This window comes from Plectropomus leopardus, chromosome 15 (genome assembly GCF_026936395.1).
Source record: "Plectropomus leopardus strain MGB_pleo_1.0 chromosome 15, ASM2693639v1, whole genome shotgun sequence".
Classification (NCBI taxonomy): domain Eukaryota; kingdom Metazoa; phylum Chordata; class Actinopteri; order Perciformes; family Serranidae; genus Plectropomus; species Plectropomus leopardus.
Window position 1 is genome coordinate 33109496 of NC_142190.1, and position 17932 is coordinate 33127427.

At 42.6% G+C, this 17932-nt stretch overlaps 1 protein-coding gene across 5 annotated transcripts in view; it reads left to right on the forward strand.

Moving 5' to 3' along the window:
- arhgap32b (Rho GTPase activating protein 32b) overlaps positions 1–17932 on the forward strand; it is a 162630-nt gene that overhangs the window by 84817 nt on the left and 59881 nt on the right. The window contains exon 1 of one of the 5 annotated variants that reach the window (XM_088088926.1): positions 10403–10984. The exons of the other annotated variants lie outside the window; for them this stretch is intronic. The gene's annotated coding sequence lies outside the window, so the exon portion shown is untranslated. Of the gene's footprint in view, positions 1–10402; positions 10985–17932 lie in introns of those variants that run through there. 5 annotated transcript variants of the gene reach the window in all.

Genomic DNA, 17932 nt, shown 5'->3' on the forward strand with positions numbered 1-17932 from the left:
CCGAAGACAACATTATTTACAAAACAGCAGAACATTTTGAAAATCAGAAGTGGACTTGGAACAATTATAGTTCAAATAATGTCAATAAATAAAACACCAGATAGACAAAGACATCTTAATTCTGGTGAGGAGCATGTTGAACTCTTTGTACTGATGGTTTAAAACATTTAGTGTTGTATCCAACAATGTCACCAGCATCAAAAGTCAAACCAACAATCTCAACTGTGGTTAGAAGTTTCTATAAAATTTTACACCCACAGTTAAAAAAATAAAAAAAGACAGACTTAGATGATGTCGTGAAGTAACATGGGATAAGTTATTGCCAATTAAAGTTTACCTGGCATGACTAAAGCAGAAATTATGGACGAGGAAGTGTATCAAAATGTTATTCATGTTACCTTTACTCCCGTTGTGTCATAGCATTCTAATGAAATGACCGGTTTGTCAGTCATGTTAACTTACTAACTTATCATTAGCATTTAGATGAGTTGACCCCAAGCCCACAGGACCAGCACCAAGCAAATATTACATAGTGGAATTACACTGGGTCCATCAAGTGATGCCATGGGGCCCCCAATTTTTTCTTTTTACCATTGACTTACATTGGGAAAGAGGCATCTGTAAATCAAAGAATAGACTTTTTGAGCGTCAAAACCCCCACAAAATGACTGCTTGGAACTATCTGGATTTGATCCATTGGTCCAATATCATTTAGAAAGTTTAGAAGATCTGCAAGATTAAATAATTGTATCTCCTTTTCAAATTAGTGGAGCACAAGCACACTTGGCTACCATAAGTCTCTAGTGCGCATGCCTTATAGGCCCCATTATGCAGAACATCTGAGTACTTTAGTAGTGTGGATACAGAACATTTTTGGCTTTATGCACTACCAAGCAGCGCTCATATGAATGAATGGGGGCCCTGACTCCAGTACTGTATCCAGGTCTTTCAATACATCCATGGTCGACCCATTCAGGTACTCCAGATAACATTATATGACAACTTAAGTAGGAGGGTCAAAACAATCATACTAAAAATAACTAGGAGTATGTTTAATGTTGTAATGTTACATAGTTACTGTAAAACAAGAAAAAATATATAGATAATTATCGTTATTGTCCAGCCCCACATGAAAACAAACAAAACAAAATAATTTCATATTTTTAAATTCAACAGTCAGTAGGTGTAATTCAAAGCATTCATGCTTTGTGGAAAATCTAAAAGTCTTCCTGTGCAGCTGAGGATCTGTCCAGGGAAAGCCCACCCCGGCTGTTGAGATCAGCAAATGTAAAAACTGTCTGTGCATGCATTCATGTTCCAAACATGTCAGGTGCATGAAGGCTGTAAACAGATGTACATGTGTGGTCCCAGAGTGATATTCATGTTCTCTTTTACTAAACTGACATTCAGCCCGTCAGCAAGAATCATGACTGTCCCAAACTCTGTCCCATCTCTCTTGTAAAGGCATCTGCAGCTCCACTACACTGATTTATCCTCTTTCCAACTTCACGCTTGAAAAACCATCCTGTCCTGTCCTACCTGTCTTGGGGGGCCTCCAGCGGGGGTAATGCCTGGGACATGGGAGCATTTTATCTGCTGAGCTGGCTGCTGGAGTAATTGCTTCACTCAAGGAGTGCTGAAAGCATGTTTGGAGCACCTCTAGGCTCATTTTTACCCCTTAACTCACAAAAATAAATGTGTTTATTTCAAACATTGTAAACATCACTGTCCTCATACATCCTTGCATCCTTTATGTTGGCATAGACACAGTCAATAGATGGTACACAACCAAGGTGAGGGTGGAGGAAGTTGTAATATTGTACCTTAAACAGAGGCAGGGTTGCAGGTGGACTTCTCTGCATCCATTATATACATCTCTACTAGGAGTGGGTGATAAATCTAATATACTCAACACTGAGTATAAATTGTCTTGTTTTTTTAGCCACTGGCATGAGACTTGCTTTGGTGTTTAGTTTTTCCCTCTCTCTTATGGCTTTCTGCTTTCTGCAGACACACACATACAAAGCAGGGCTTCTGCAGAGCTTCAGACTGCGACTATTTAGTCACATTTGGTGACCATGGAGCACCACTGTGACTTGGAAATCTTTTAACTGGAGAGCTGATGTTTTGTTTTCAGCTCATCCAGCATCCAACTATTGAGCAGAAGCATCAAGTCCAAAGCAAAAAAATCAACACTTGATTTTGGCTCAAGATGAACCAGGTCCTTCAAAATAAGTGGGTTCGGCTTTGATTTATTCAATTATAATTATACTTGATTTGAATTAACTTCAACAGTACTTTATATAACTTTATACTTTACTTTATTTAACATTCTAACAGTATTCTACTTAACTTTATTATATTAGTAGTTTATGTAACTTTATTTTATGTCAGTAGCTACATTATTTGTAACTGTAGTTCATTTCATAATGTGTTACAGTAGTTTAGTGGCTTAGAGGAAATTTCAAAATATCGAGATACATATCATGTATCACGACATAGCCTAAAAATAGTTAAAATTTTTTAATGCTAATATCGCCTAGCCCTAACAATTTCACTATACATTACTAGACCTGCCCCTCTGGCTCTGCTTCCTCTCTCTTTCTTTCTTTTCTATTGCTGCTCTCTGGCATTCATATTTAAGTTGTAATTGCTGATCAGTGACTAGGATCCTCATTGAGTGCTTATCCTTTTTAATTCTCACCACCTTGGGTCTGTTGAACTGCACTATGCTAATCCCGTTGCCTCTCCTGAGCATTCCTGCTCCCTTGTTTCCTAGCTTTCCCAGATCAGGGCCGCAACCCTGGCTGTGCCTGATCGTGGTGATATCTGTGCTGGCGCTGTGACCCTGCCTTTGGTTGTGCTCGTGCTGTGGCTGCACTGTACCCCCGCTAATGTTCCGTTTCGTCCATATCAGTAAGCTTTCCGAAAATGTACACAAATACAGACATAATGGATGCAGAGAACAGACAGACAGATCCTTCCATGTCCTGATCCAACATTGGGCATAAATGAGCCCTAACCCCTATCTGGCCTCCAGAAAATAAGGTTGGGATGGAAAACACAAACATGCAATATCCTCCTGACATTGAGATGTTTTAAGTGTTTTGTGCGTTCCAGCCATTCTACAGCTGGAATGTTGAGGTGCCTTCAACAGGGTCCATTTAGCTACAGATATCATGCTCTGTGTGCGTCAACAGTACCCTCTCTCTACAGTATCAAACACATTGGTGTGTGATTGTATGGCCTAACAGTTTGGTCAGATTACAGCCGTGTGCAGAGTGACCTCAGTCAGCAGGATGCACATATTGACTGTATTTTCTGAGCATACATTAAGGTGGAAATCCATTTTAGCCCCACTCAGCATCCTTTCACTTTCAAACAAATCTTTCTTGTAATGGGATTTATTTTGTGAACCTGCTCCAAGTCATGAGCTCATCCCTTTACAGCAGTCTCTCTCTCTCTCTATCTGTCTCTCTATCTGGCTCTTTCTCTGTCTCTCCCTGTATCACTGTTTGTATCTCTCTCTCTGAATTCAATTTGCTTTATTGGCATGAATGTTTGTAAAACAATATTGCCAAAGCCTCAGATACATTAAATGGTGATATGAATAAATACAAGAAAAAAATCAATAATGGTATTCAAATCAACAACAATCCATTTGATAAGAAAATAGATGCATAAATAAAAAGAGCAAGAACATTTTGTTGTTTTTGTGTGTGTGTGTGTGTGTGTGTGTGTGTGTGTTTGTGTGTGCGGTATGTCTGCTGTATATAGACGTAACAAAAAAAATTAAAAACAAAAAGTGAGACATGCAGGAGGAATGAAGTATAAATGTCATGTCAGGTTGTTGTTCAGATTGTTGTTCAGGTTGTCCTGTAGGTTGTGACATGCACCAACATACCTGACTGCTTCTGTGACACGGACACTGTTTTCCCCCAGTAGATACTATATTTTTGTCTGCTCAGTGAGAGCATCAAAATCTTGGCATTTACATTTAATTTGTGTGAAGAACTTTGTTCTAATATCATCATATGTGCTACAGTGTAGCAGGAAATGTGTCTCTGTCTCCACTCTCCACTCTCTCTCTCTGTGGACAGAGCTGACACAGCCTGTCTTCATGAGGCAGCCAGGTCTGTCTGTGTCTCTCTATAGCCAAGCTGTGACCACTGAGTCTGAACATAGTCAGTGTCTTTCTCAGTTTAGTCTGCCACCGTGTATTGTCTGTTTAGAGCCAAATGGCACTGAAGTTTGCTCAAGTATTTTTGATGGATGTCCAATAGTTAATGTAATGTTCTCTAATTTGGTTGGGCCAGATTGTGTGAGTGCTGTCCTGAGGCCGTGTGCTGTTAGAGGAGGTGAGCCTCAGCACCAGCTGGCTGAGGAGAATCTTCTCTATGTTCTCCTCTTGGCAATGAAGGGCTTTGTAGTGGGAGGAGTAGGGCTTGCTTACTTTAAGGTGTTTGTAGAATTTGATGGCTCTTTTTTGAATCTTCATTAAAAGGGGAAATTGTCCTTGTTCAGCCCTGCAGTCATTGTTGGGTGTGTTCCTGTGGACTTTAAGGATGCTCTTACAGAACTCTGTGTGTAGGGTTTCAAGTGGGTGTTTGTCCCATTTTTCAAAGTCCTGATTTACAAGAGGAGCCAATACTTCACTACCATACAGTATTATTGGTTCAATTATGGATTGGAATATTTTGAGCCAGATTCTGATGGGTATATTAATGTTTGAAGACTTTTTTGTAGCATAGAAGGCCCTTCTCCCCTTGTCTCTGAAATCATTCATGGCCAGATTGAAATGTCCCGCAGAGGTAATGTTTCGTCCCAAATATGTGTAGGTGTGTGTGTGTTTGATATCGGTTGAACCCAGCAAAAACCTATTTGGGTTTCCCTGACATATGGGTAATTTTTTTTTTTATAAGAATATTTTTTGGCATTTTAGCCTTTATTAGAAAGGACAGATCAATAGCGTGAAAGGGGGAGAGAGAGAGAGCGGACGACATGCAGCAAAGGGCCTCGAGCGGGAGTCTAACCAGAGGCCGCTGTGGCAAGGACACTGCCTTCATTCATGGGGCGCCTGCTTTATCCACTCAGCCACCAACGCCCCACGCCTGGGTCGTTTCTGGAAGACCATAACCCTGGTCTTCTCCAGGTGAACTGTCAGGGCCCAGGACTGACAGAAGTTTACAGATGATCCAGTTGCTTTTGTAAGGCCTCTTTAGATGGAGCCAGCAATATGAGATCATCTGCAAAGAGTAGGCATTTAATCTGAGTCAGAAAGGGTGAGGCCGGGGATATCTGATTGTTCTAGTGATTTTGCCAGATCATCAATATAAATATTATACAGGGTGGGGCTGAGACTGCAGCCCTGTTTCACCCTTCTACTTTGGGGAAAGAAATCTGTCTCCATGTTACCAATTTTCACAGCACATTTATTATTTGTATACATTGTTTTAATTATATCATAGATTTCCCCCCTACACATTTTTCAATTAATTTCAGGAACAGACCATTATGCCAAATTCAGTTAAATACTTTTTTGAAATCGACAAAACAAGAGAAGATTTTCTTCTTGTTTTGGTGGACATGTTTATTAACAAGGGTGTGGAGGGTATAGATTTGGTCTGTAGGTCTATGTTGTGGTGTAAATCCAATCTGACTTTTGCTCAGGGCATTATGATCTCTGAGGAATACTCAGAACAAGGTTGAATAGTTTTAATATGGCAGTTTTGAGCTTATGATTGCTAAATTTCAGCATTTAATTTAAGATACCATCAGGACCACTGGCCCTCTTTGGCTGTAGTGTGTGGACTTTAGACAGTAGCTCATCTTCAGTAATTTGGTAGTCTAAAGGGTTCTGTTTGTCTCAAACGACTTATTCCATTGAGATTATTTTGGGCCGAATCCAGTGTTATAGTACGATACAGATTTTTTTTCACTATTATTCCATATTTCACCATATTGAATAGCCAGTTCTTCTTTGTGTGGTTTGTTGAAAGAGTGCCATTTTTTCAGAAATTATTTGAGTCAATAGACTCTTCAGTTGTAGCAAGTTGATGTTGCTCATGTCGCTCCCTTTTAGTTCTGAGTGTTCTTCTGTATAATTTCAGTGTTTCCCAATATTGGAGGCAGAGCTCAGGACTGTCAGGTTGTCTGTGTTTTTGATGTCAGTTGTCAAGTGTTTTTCTCAGATTTCTGCAGTCTGTGTAAAACCACTTTTCACTGGTTGACTTTTTGGATTTGTGATGCTGAGACGTTTTCAGATGGGATGAATGTGCAGCATTGTCAAATATGTTGTTAATATCCCATCCAGCCTGATTCAGACCATTGTCACTGTGGGGATATGATGTGGAAAGAAAATAGTCTAATTGAGATTGAAGTTTTTGATGTCTGATTGCTTTCTGGTAGTTGTCCGTGCTATTATTTGTCCATCTGTAAGGCTGTTTTGTGGAGTTCAGTTTACTGGGCTCCGTTACATGAGGGTTTGTTACTGTCTTTTTAATATAGAGTGTAATTTTACTATCAGATAAGGGTGTTGGGGGGCTGACTGTGAATGCTCTTAGAAAGAAGGGGACTAGGTCTGTAATGCTATAATCTACTGTGCCATTGCCAAGAGGAGAGCTGTGTGCTCTCTCTCTCTCTCTCTCTCTCTCTCTCTCTCTCTCTCTCTCTCCCTCTCTCTCACTCTCTCTGTCTCTCTCTCTCTCCCTCTCTCTCTCTCACTCGCTCTGTCTCGCTCCCTCTCTCTCTCTCTCGCTCTCTCTCTCTCTCTCACTCGCTCTGTCTCTCTCCCTCTCTCTCTCTCTCTCTCTCTCTCTTCCTCTCTCTTCCTCTCTCTCTTCCTCTCTCTCTCTCTCTCTCTCTGTTTAAATCCCATTGCGCTCCTTGCTCTCCTACTGGATTCATTCTTATAGCTTTAGTAATGATTTTTAGATGTAGCTCCTTCACACATACCCTCTTTAGCTCTGATGTAGTGCAGCAAGTGCAGTAAGGCCCACAGGCAGTCCTGCACTCAAACCCCTCTCGTTCTGCAGTCTGACAGAAATACCACAGCATGACAAAAGTGTCATAGGAAACTAGACATTATTGGGCTTTTTCATAATTCTTCACCAAGGACGATGTTGTTGAGTCAAAAAAATTATGCATACTGTAGATTTTCTTTTAGCTTCTTTGCAGCTTTGACTACAGTCTGTCATGTCATGGTGTCCTGTTCCTCTGGCGGTCCATCACCAGCTCAGTGGTTTTGCTGACACTGAGCTTCAGGTGATTGTCCTTGCACCATGTGAAGAAGCTCTCCATCAGTCCTCTGTACTCCTCTACAGAAATAGTCTCATGTTTTTAGTCATAGGGGTGGCTGTGGCTCAGAGGTAGAGTGGGTCTCCTCTTATCGGAATGTCAGGGGTTCAATCCCCAGCTCCTTCGGGCAACATGTCAAAGTATCCTTGGGCAAGATACTGAATCCCAAATTGCTCCGGTTGCTGCGTCGTCAGAGTGTGAGTGTGTGTGTGAATGATTACTGAGTAGCAGGTGGCACCTTATACAGTAGCCTTGGCCACCAGTGTGTGAATGTGACATGTAGTGTTAAAGCACTTTGAGTGGTCAATAAGACTAGAAAAGCACTATAATAAAACATGTCAATTAAGTGATAACTTCCATTTGCCAAAAAATGCACTTAGTGCCTTTTTATCAGAGTCTTCACTACATATACTGTTTGAGTCTGGACAGGCATGGATGCAAACTGCAGCTTGACTGGTTGGCGGACGCACACAACAGCAAGGTTGGGATTCTTTTTTATGCCTCCACACCAGCAACAGCCATGGCCAGAGGCATTATGTTTGCCCATCCACCTGTCCCTTCCTTTGAAGGCAATATCTTAAGAACATCTTAAGGGAATACCTTAAAATTTGGCACAAATGTCCACTTGGACTCAATGATGAACTCTTTAGAATTTGGTGGTCAAAGGTCACTGTCATGTCTGTCCCATTCAGCTGAACAAGGTATCTCAAGAAGGCCTAGAGAGAAATTCCTCAAACATGACACAAATGTTCACTTGGATGCAAGAATTAACTGATTAGATTGTGATTGTGATTAGGTGGCTGAGTGGATAAAGCAGGCGCCCCATGAATGAAGGCAGTGTCCTTGCCACAGCGGCCTCTGGTTAGACTCCCGCTCGAGGCCCTTTGCTGCATATCGTCCGCTCTCTCTCTCTCTCTCCCCCTTTCACGCTATTAATCTGTCCTTTCTAATAAAGGCTAAAATGCCAAAAAATATTCTTATATCAGGTCAAGGTCCCTGTGACCTCAACAAACATGTTTTTCGCCATAACTGAAGAATTCATATGCTAACAAAAGCTCACACAAATGTCTAGAAGGATAAAATAGTGAAGTGATAACATTTTATATCCAAAAGGTCGAAGGTCAACTGCACTGTGAAATTATCATGTTTTCTGTCCATGAATAACTCAGGAACAGTAAGGGAGACATTTAGTCAGATACTAAACTGGTGACACTAATCTGTAAACTGTGCTGATTGTAGAGATCTTCTGTGCTGTTGGGAGAAGATGTGTGTGAAGCATCCATGTTTTCACAGACATGGATGTAAACTAGAACTGCAACTCAGGGCACCTGGTGGCTCAGCAGATAGAGCAGACACCCATGTATAGAGGCTGTGTCCTCACTCAGCAGCCCCGGGTTCAACTCCAGCCTCAGCCCTTTGCTGCATGTCACACTTGTGCTGTCCTATCAATTAAAGGCAAAAAACACCCCCAAAAAAACTGTAACTGCAACTTAACTGGTTCACAAAGGCATACAATCACAAGGCAATGATTCTTTTTTTTTTCTTTTATTCGATTTCTCATGGGTTACTAGTAGCTGTCATGTTTAATGCAGTTGATTCCAAAGATCAAATTGGAGTCAGAGTCATGGTCATTCATCTTTCCAGGTGCGTCGTCATTTTTGCAGTTAACAATAATATCATTTGATGAGGGATTTTGCATTTTGCATTGGAGGCTCAAATTTCAGCTGTGGTTCCATTTCCCTGGAATACATGTGACCTGCACACATGTGATTTGTGATAAATCAGTCCAACCTGCCACTCGCACAGCAGGGCAGAGAGCTGGATGAACTGGGTCATCATTGGATTATCATGATATTCATCAAGCAGAGACGAAGCAGAAAATGATTTGATGCGCTGCTTCGGCAGCCTGTACGACCAGACATCCCAGCTCACCGAGGGAACGCTCACAGCTCATCCTGATCAGTGCTTTTCAGAAACACTGGGATTTATTCGGCTCAGTGGTGACTGGTTAAAAATAAACAGATTGCTACACGTCTGTAATTGTTTGGTAGCAGGTGTGGTTAGAGGAACATTTCTGAAGTTGTGATTAGAGTCACTTAAGGACTGAAGGTTGCAGCAATGAAAGTAAGTAAATGAGTTTGCAATCAAATTCAAACCTGATGTTTGTTTTCTTCTCCCGCTGTTAGATCTCTTTTAGTTTTGCCGAGGAACACAAACACACACACGCATGTCTTTCAGGCAGCACAGGGAGGGACTTAGTGAAGTCCCTGCAGCTCTGTGTCCTTGTGGCCTCTCTTGGCTCCCACATGTCCTCCTCAGAGAGGCTGGCTGTTTGCTTGGATTTCCATTCTCCTCTCCAGCAATAGGTCTTTTTAATCCATCTCATGTGTGGATGGCACATATGAAGTCATCACAGCTGATGCAACCTACACTTTTCTTTCCTTTTCTGTTTGTTTGAGGTATTTGGCTGCAACCAGAGAGCAGGTCCTTTGGCAGAGGGGAGGCTAAGGTTGTATTTTTGGTGACTCTATTTCTACTTTGCAAGTGTGGTAGACTGCGAGCGAGCACACACTGTGGTTATTTATTGTGGGGTGAATTTTTAAATGTAGAGTTTGGTGGCTGAGAGTTGAAGTAGCTTCCCTTTTTTCGCTGAGTTTGCAAAGCTTCAGTTATCGACACACAATTGAATGTGCTTTGAAGTGAATTGCCTGGATGTCCTTTGACTCTCTATTAATTGTCTTCTTGCAAGAGCTGCAGATTTCCTCAGAGGAGCACTTTCAGTAAAATCCCAATGTGCGAAAGAACACAGAGAGAGAGGAGTGCACATGTGGAAGGAAAGAAAACTGCTCTCCTGCAAGTGCAGTCCTTCCCTTTTTTTCTGTTACCTCCTGCCCTCTTCTTCTCCTCTTCTTCTCCTTTGCTTCTTTTTTTTCCCTCCATCCCTGCCCTTTGTCCTGGGAGTGTACCAACCAGAGAGGGGGAAGAGGAGGAGAGAAGGGGGAGGGGTGAGCCAGCATGTCAGACAGGGGAGAGGAGGGAAGAGGGAGAGAATAGCATGTGGCGGAGGGACAGAGAAAGCAGAGCGTGAGGCCAGCAGAAGAACAAGACTCAAAGAAAAAAGCTTTTTTTCTCTTTTGTTTTTTTGGCATCTGCTCGTTCCCTCCCATTATGACTTGCTGCTAATAAAATTGGGTGCTAAAGTTCTGTTGGGTGCCAGCCATCAGAGAAAAGAAGCCAACTAGAGAAAGAAGAGGAGAAAATCAGGATGGGGCATGAGAATGGTAGGATGGGCAAGAGGGCAAAATGGAGGAGATGAAAGCAGTCCTGTTGAGGAATCCATCAATTTACCACCTCCTCTCCTCCACCAGCACCACCACCACCACCACTGCTGCTGCTGCTGCTAATATTGTTGCCTCCCGCCTCCTGTCTCTGAATCGCACACGGGGAGAGCTTACACTGAATGTGAAAGAAAGTGGAGAGCTGACATTTATGTCCTGCTGAGGGGAATTTTGTCCTGCACCAACGAAACAGGACTCTGCAAGAAGGGATGTACATTCTCACACAGTCTCTCACAGAGAAATAGAGACTGGGGACAGGTGGAGTGTTGAGGAGGGGCAAACTCTGAGCTTGGAGCTGCACAGCACAAAGGGAAGTGTATGAACTAAAACAAAACCAGACTTAAACTACTGTGAGTACAAAGTGTCTCTCTGTCTTTTCGAATGTAGTATTTGGCTCTTTTCTTTATTTTTCTGCTGCTGCTCTGCAGTGATCGCAGCGCTTCCCCCTTGTCCTTGTGTGCCTGCAGGACTCATCAGAATTGCTGTGTCCAAAATATGGCTCTTGGATTTGTCTTTTTTTCCTGTGCAGAAACCTTTGTTAGAGGAACAGAGCAATGTCTCCTCTTTCTTTGGAAAATGACCACCATGGATGGGATTTTCTTGCTTTTGGGAGTGTAATGAGCCAGCTTCTGATATAAACAAGAAGAAAATGCAGAGCACCCATTGATGTGTTTTTTTTTTTCTAATATGACCGTATACAGCTTGAGGAAAGTTATCATTTTAAAATTCCAGTAATTTTGCCAGTTGATGTCTGTTGGAGTAGTTGTATTGCCTTTTCATTGTTGGCATACTGCAGACTCTTACCCTATAAAACCTGAGCAATTTGGCTTGATTTCTTTTTTTTTTAAAAAAAAGGGAAGAAGGCAATAAATGAAGAAATGACTCCCAAATGAGCAAGAAATTAGTAAAAAGTACAAGAAAATTTCCATAAATTTGAAAAAAAGAAAAATTGCTTAAAATTATAATAATTTTCCAACAAAATTTTAAAATATGTAATTATGATAAAATATAGTTATTCCCTAGCCTTTTATCAGTGTTTACAGACATTTTTTACCAAGCTTGCTTTTTTTTTTCAAGTATATTTTTTAAATGTATTAATTTCTCGCAGTTTGAGTAACATTTATTAACTAGTAGCTCGTTGCCTTTTTTCCGTGTTTTTTAAACAAATCACACCAATTTGCTCAAAGTTCAAAGATTCAAATGTGAAAGGTGTCTGAAAGCAGCACAAAGAAAGTGATGTTGCCCCAGGTTTCAAAAGGCTTAAAGCCAGTGCACCCAGAACAGCTCATTCTTTCAGATATTTAGTTTTTTCTCCCTCTAATATTCTGGTGTGTGTGTAGTTATGAAAATCCAGTTTGCCCGGGAGTGGCCAGATCACAGCCCCCTTTGCTGTTTAGCTTTGCAGGGGCCAAGGGGACAGTGTGTGCTAGTGCAACACAGGTTGGATTGAAATCAAATTATAATGTGGTGTGTTTCATTGCAGAAGACAGGCCTGGAATAGAGGACAACCTGTCTAGCAGGCCACTCAGTTTGGGTGCACTGGATCTGGCATTGGGTCTCAGCACAAGTTGTAATTTGGATAAACTCCTGGCCGCAGGCAGAGACACTTGCTGAAATGGTGAAGCTGTCAAGCTGAGCAGATAGTGTTTGTATCTAGTGTCTTACACTCCTCTTAAAATAATGTTTCCGCAAGCACTAACATTAGAACGGTTATAAAAAAGCATCTGGGAGCCAATTACAGTAAACTTCCTCACTAGCATGCTTATTCAGGAAATGTCATGTTTAATATCTAAAGGCTCACTCAGCAGATGGACAGTTGACATTCTGTTTGGAATATGTTTAAACCTATTTTAATCTCACAATATGATAAGTGTCTTCCTGCAATGTGTCAACAGACTGGACCTATCCATGTTGGTACTTTGATGATACATGCATTGTGTGATTTTGTGAGGTTTAGACTACTGATATCATAAAAAATAATCAAATTAAATCCTGCAAGGGAAAAAATAATGATGTCTCATCCGCCTCTTGAACTGACTGCAGTAGCTAAAAGAAAGTTTGTCTGAGAAGTTCATGATGTGCTCACATCTTAAGATATTTGTTGCGCGCTGGAAGCTGTTCTTACCACAGTCCTTCTGATGTTTTGGCTGATGCTTACACATACTACCCAGATGTTTGCGAATTTGCAAATCCTAGGATAGTGAAGGAATTATGCTGCCTTTAGCCTGGTATTCAATGTGTGGTTTTGGGCTGTCCTAGATAAAAGATAACCATTGCGAAAGAAACGTGGCAGTATCTTTTGCCATAGCTCTAAAATGGCGGCCCTACGTCGCAGAGTGAGAGAGGTTCAGGGATGGCCGTTATAAACACTTTTGTGTTCAAAGACAGTGTGAGAAATTTGGGGTCAGCATCTCACAGTGTAACTGCTGTTCCAACCTACGTCTACTAACCAACCAATAGAAATTCAGCATGAAATGATTCATGTCAGTAGGTGCTATGCCTGGCGATAGATTTGCTGTTAACTACGCGTATGCATGATGGCTGCCATGTCCCCCTGCATCGGTGGCATCAAGTAGCAGAAAGCACGTGAGACACATACTCCCCAGGCTTGATTTAGAAGCCTCACATAACATTGACGTCGTTGCTGTTGCCTTTTTTGCCTGGATCTCAGCATTAATATGATAGTAACCTCTCACGAGTGTTGCCAAACACAGCCGGACACATACACAGCTGGACACATACGCAAACACAAGGGTTAATAGCACGTACAGTATATCTCCAGCCTAACATTAAATGGTAGTGAATGCTAAATCTTAGGAGATGCTAATAAATGATTACTATAAGCTCTCGTTGCAAAATTAGCATGCCAGGATGGCCTCTTTTCCCCAGTAATGAACACATCCACATTCTCCTCTACGTCCCCTTTAGACTTCGTGACACATTCAACTAAAACACAAGAAACTTGTGCTCCAGAAAAGAATAAGCACTCAATGAAGATCCTAGGGTCACTGATCAGCAATTATGACTTAAATATAAAGGCCAGAGAGCAGTAATAGAAAAGAAAGAAAGAGGAAGCAGAGCCAGGGTGGCAGGTCTGAACGGACTAAAAACCAACCCCGCCGGATCCGGCTGAAAGCTCTGCCACCTCCCCCTCCTCCCCGTCACACGGACTGGGATTTCAACTGAGCACAAGAAACTTGTGCCCCAGAAATATACACACTAAAGAAACTAGGGTCACCAATCAGCTATTATGGCTTAAATATAAAGGTCAGAGAGCAGTTAAGACTAACGCATCTTTGGGGTCATCAGGTAGGAACATCTTTTCATCAGTGTTTCACCTAGTTGGTCCCACAACACCTCCAGGAAGCGAGGCAGTGAACTCTGGCATCCCAAAGCCACTCCCCTAGTGCCAGCTCTCACTGCTCCTATGCAGCCCAAACAGCCCTGCCACCTTCAACAGACCCAGGCTCCATTTATGCAAGCTCCAGGTAGAGGCAGTACCACCTGGCTATCACAGATACAAGGCTAAGCTAAACCACTACAAAGCTATCACAGTTACAAGGCTAAACTACCCTTAAATATGGCTATCACAGATACAAGGCTAAGGCTAAGCTATGCTAACAACGCTAGCTAGGCTAGTTATCACATGGCTATCACAGCCCAAACAGCAATGCCACCTTCAGTTGGCCCAGGCTGTGTTTATGCAAGCTCCTGTTAGTGACCATGCTGATGCTACCCTCACTAGCACATGCATCACACTTGCCTTACAGTTTGAGTTTGTGCAAGCTTCAGGTAGTGACAGTACCACATGGCTATCACAGATGCAAGGCTATGCTACTACTTGGCTACCACAGATACAAAACTAGGCTAACACATGGCTATCCCCCAGAAGGCTAAACTGAGCTAGCTAAGCTAGCTAGGCTGGCTATCACATGGATATCACAGCACAGACAGCAATACCACCTTCAACAGACCCAGGCTCCATTTATGCAAGCTCCAGGTAGTGACTGTGCCAATGCTACCTTCCCTAGCACATGTATCACAATTGCCAATATACTACAACTCAATCAACAAACACACGTAATTGGACGGCAGCATGGTCTCACACAAAGAGACATAAACAGGCCACTCCCACTCCTAAATACCCTCACACTTCCTGTATTTTCTCCTGAGAGGACTGATTGGTGGATCTCTCCATCTGATCTCAAGGAGTTGTCCATTCAGTGGGTCCCCCTGCTGGTCCCCAACTTCCATTGTTTCTCCTAATCCAAATCCACTGACTGGATTTAACTGCCTCATCTGACATTTCCCTCACTGTCTTCCTCAAACTCTGTCCCCTTACTCCCAGTTCCCCCAGGAGAGAGGTAGCTGATCCAGCCACAAATCCCCTACATCCCACGTCAACTGGGCAAACCCTAGCTTTCCATCCTTTCCCCTCAGCTTCTGCCTGTAAGTCTGTGTACCTCAGTTTCTTCCTTTCATAGGCTTCTTTCACTGAAGCTTCCCAAAGGACTGTTAGCTCAATGAAATAAACAATCCGTTGACTCACCGACCGCAGCACTATGTCAGGCCTCAAATTAGTACAGACTATTTCCTGGGGAATAACAAGCTTTCCTCCCAAATCTACCTGCATTTCTCAGTCACAAACTCCTTCCAGGCGACCACACCCCTGCCTCCTCCCTAACTTACTGCCTCTATGTTTCTCCCCCTTATGAACAAACTGGACATCTACACTCTTTTTTAAAACCTCCTGAATTCACGTGTCTTCTCCTCTTTATACCTGCAGCTAAGCTTCTCAACACCTGATTATGTCGCCACGTGTACCGGCCCTGTGATAAACTAATTTTGCAGCTTGACATAATATGTGTTAAGGTTGCAGTACTTGAACACAATGGGCATGATGGGTTGACATTTACCTAGAGCGTCAAGTTGTGGGGTGTTGGCAACATATCATATATAGCCCCTATCAGAAATCTAATGTGGCTCTCCTCCATACTCCACAGGTCCCTCCAGCTCAGCTTCCTCCTCTCTACACTTTCCCAATTCAACCACTGACCCTGCTTACCCTGAGCCACTGCCTTAGCACCCCTTTCAGTCTCCTCCTGCCTACATACCTGTTCCACTACCAGCTTTCTTCTATCCTTGGGGCCTGCTGTATTCCACACCAGTTTGCCTGGCCCAAGCCCTAAGCCTCCCCAGCCAAATTGAACATTACTTACTATCTCTGCATGCCTAAGAGCAGCCTCTGCGTCCTGAACTGCCGCTCTTGGGTTCCATTTTCTCCCCTTGGATGGATTTGAACCACACTCCTAACTATTACATCCTTACTCCAGGCTAACAACAACTCTGCCCTAACCTTGGTGCGCTTAAACTCCTCTGTTAAGCTAGATACTAGCAGCTGAAGTATCCCTTTCCCATACAATGCCACACTACTTAGACACCTGGGAGCACCTAACCGCTTCCTTATATACGAGCTAACCAACCTTTCCATTCTCTCCCGACAGATACTGGGACTTCATAGATTGACAGTGGCCACATAAACCTAGGAAATAACCCAAACTGCAAAAACTACAACGTCAACTTTCCTGGGAGCCCTGACTTATCTATTCTATCCAGTCCTTCAGCGATATCTTTTCTAAATTGCACACCTGCTCAACATCAGTCCAATCCACATTGTACCACCTACTTAAGCTATTCACTGACTTTTCCCTAATTGTTGGAATTTTCATATCATCTATGATAAATTTCCTAGCATTTAATTTCCCTCTACATAATGAAATACTTCTAGACTTACTTGACTTGATTTTCATGCTGGCTCACCTCTCTTATAGCCTCTTTGTACATGGCACCGTTCTAGTCACTAGTGTCATGTCATCCATGTAAGCCCTAATTGGTGGAAGACACATCCCATTGTGACATCTCTCTCCACCTGCAACCCACTTGGATGCCCTAATAATTACTTCCATTGCCATTGTAAATACCAATGGTGAAATTGTACATCCTGCCATAATATCTGTCTCTAGCCTCTGCCAGTCTGTTGTGAAATCTGCCGTGCTTATACATAATCTAATGTCCTGAAAATATGCTTTCACTAAGTTGACAACTATTCCTGGCAGATACTCAAAAGCACTCCAAATAAGGCTGTGTGGCACTGAACCAAACACGTTAGCCAGATCTAAAAATACTACATGCAAGTCTCTTTTCTCCCTTTTGCCTGACTGAATCTGGTGCCAGATCATGCTAGTATGCTCTAAGCACCCTGAAAAACCTGGTATCCCCGCCTTCTGCACTGTCGAGTCTATTAATCCATTCCCTTCTAAGTACCCAGCTAATCTTTGCGCTACTATACTAAAGAAAATCATCAGGAACTGTCTAGGATCTTAGGACTCCTTCTCCTTAGGGATGAAGACACTCCCTGCCCTACGCCATGCTCTTGGGATAATTTGTTTCTCCCAAACTATTTTTAGATGTTTCCACAAAAAGTTAAGGATGTCAGGTGCACTTTTATAAACCCGGTAGGGGACTCCATTAGGCCCTGGGGCCGAAGAAGCCTTTGCACGCCGAACCACCCCCTGAACTTCTTTCCACCTAGATGGCCTAACATCCAACTCCTGACTTATCTCTCCTAATGGAGGCATATCAAGTCGAAGACCTACATTCCTATTCTCCTCTAAGTCTGAATAAGTCTTTCTCAAATATTCTTCATCCTCTAGCCTTGTTGCCTTAAGTTGCCCCCCTTTTTCCTGATTAAACAAACCTTTCGCAAATTTAAAGGGGTCCCTAAAAAAAGATGTCCTTGCATATTCTTTCTCCTCTTTTTCCAAAGATGCTCTGCCCTTGTAAGTGGTGCTATCCAGTCCCTCAACTCCTCTTGCAAAACACTGTTTCCATCCCTCTCTTTGTCTGTAGCCTTTTTCCAGTTTTCTTAACTGTCTCCTTTCCTTAACTAACTTCTCTATTTCACCTTGCCGTCCAGACCTGCCTACCTGTACTCTCTTTCCCCTCTTTCTGTCATGCACCACGAATCTCTCTCCACCATATGAGTAAATCACATCTCCCATCTTTTCTAACCTCTCAACCACATTTCCTCTAAGCCCGCTTAAGATTACCAACAAGTCACTGTTAACCGTCTCCCACTCTTTACCATCATTTGCCCTTGGCCATCTTTCTCTAGCCTTCTGCTCCATGGTTCTCTCTTTGGCTGGCCTGCTGACCTCAGTGTCATTTACATCCCCTCTCACTACCTCCTCCTCCTCAGGGGCAGTGTTACTGATATCCTGCGAACTGTGGTTTTCTAC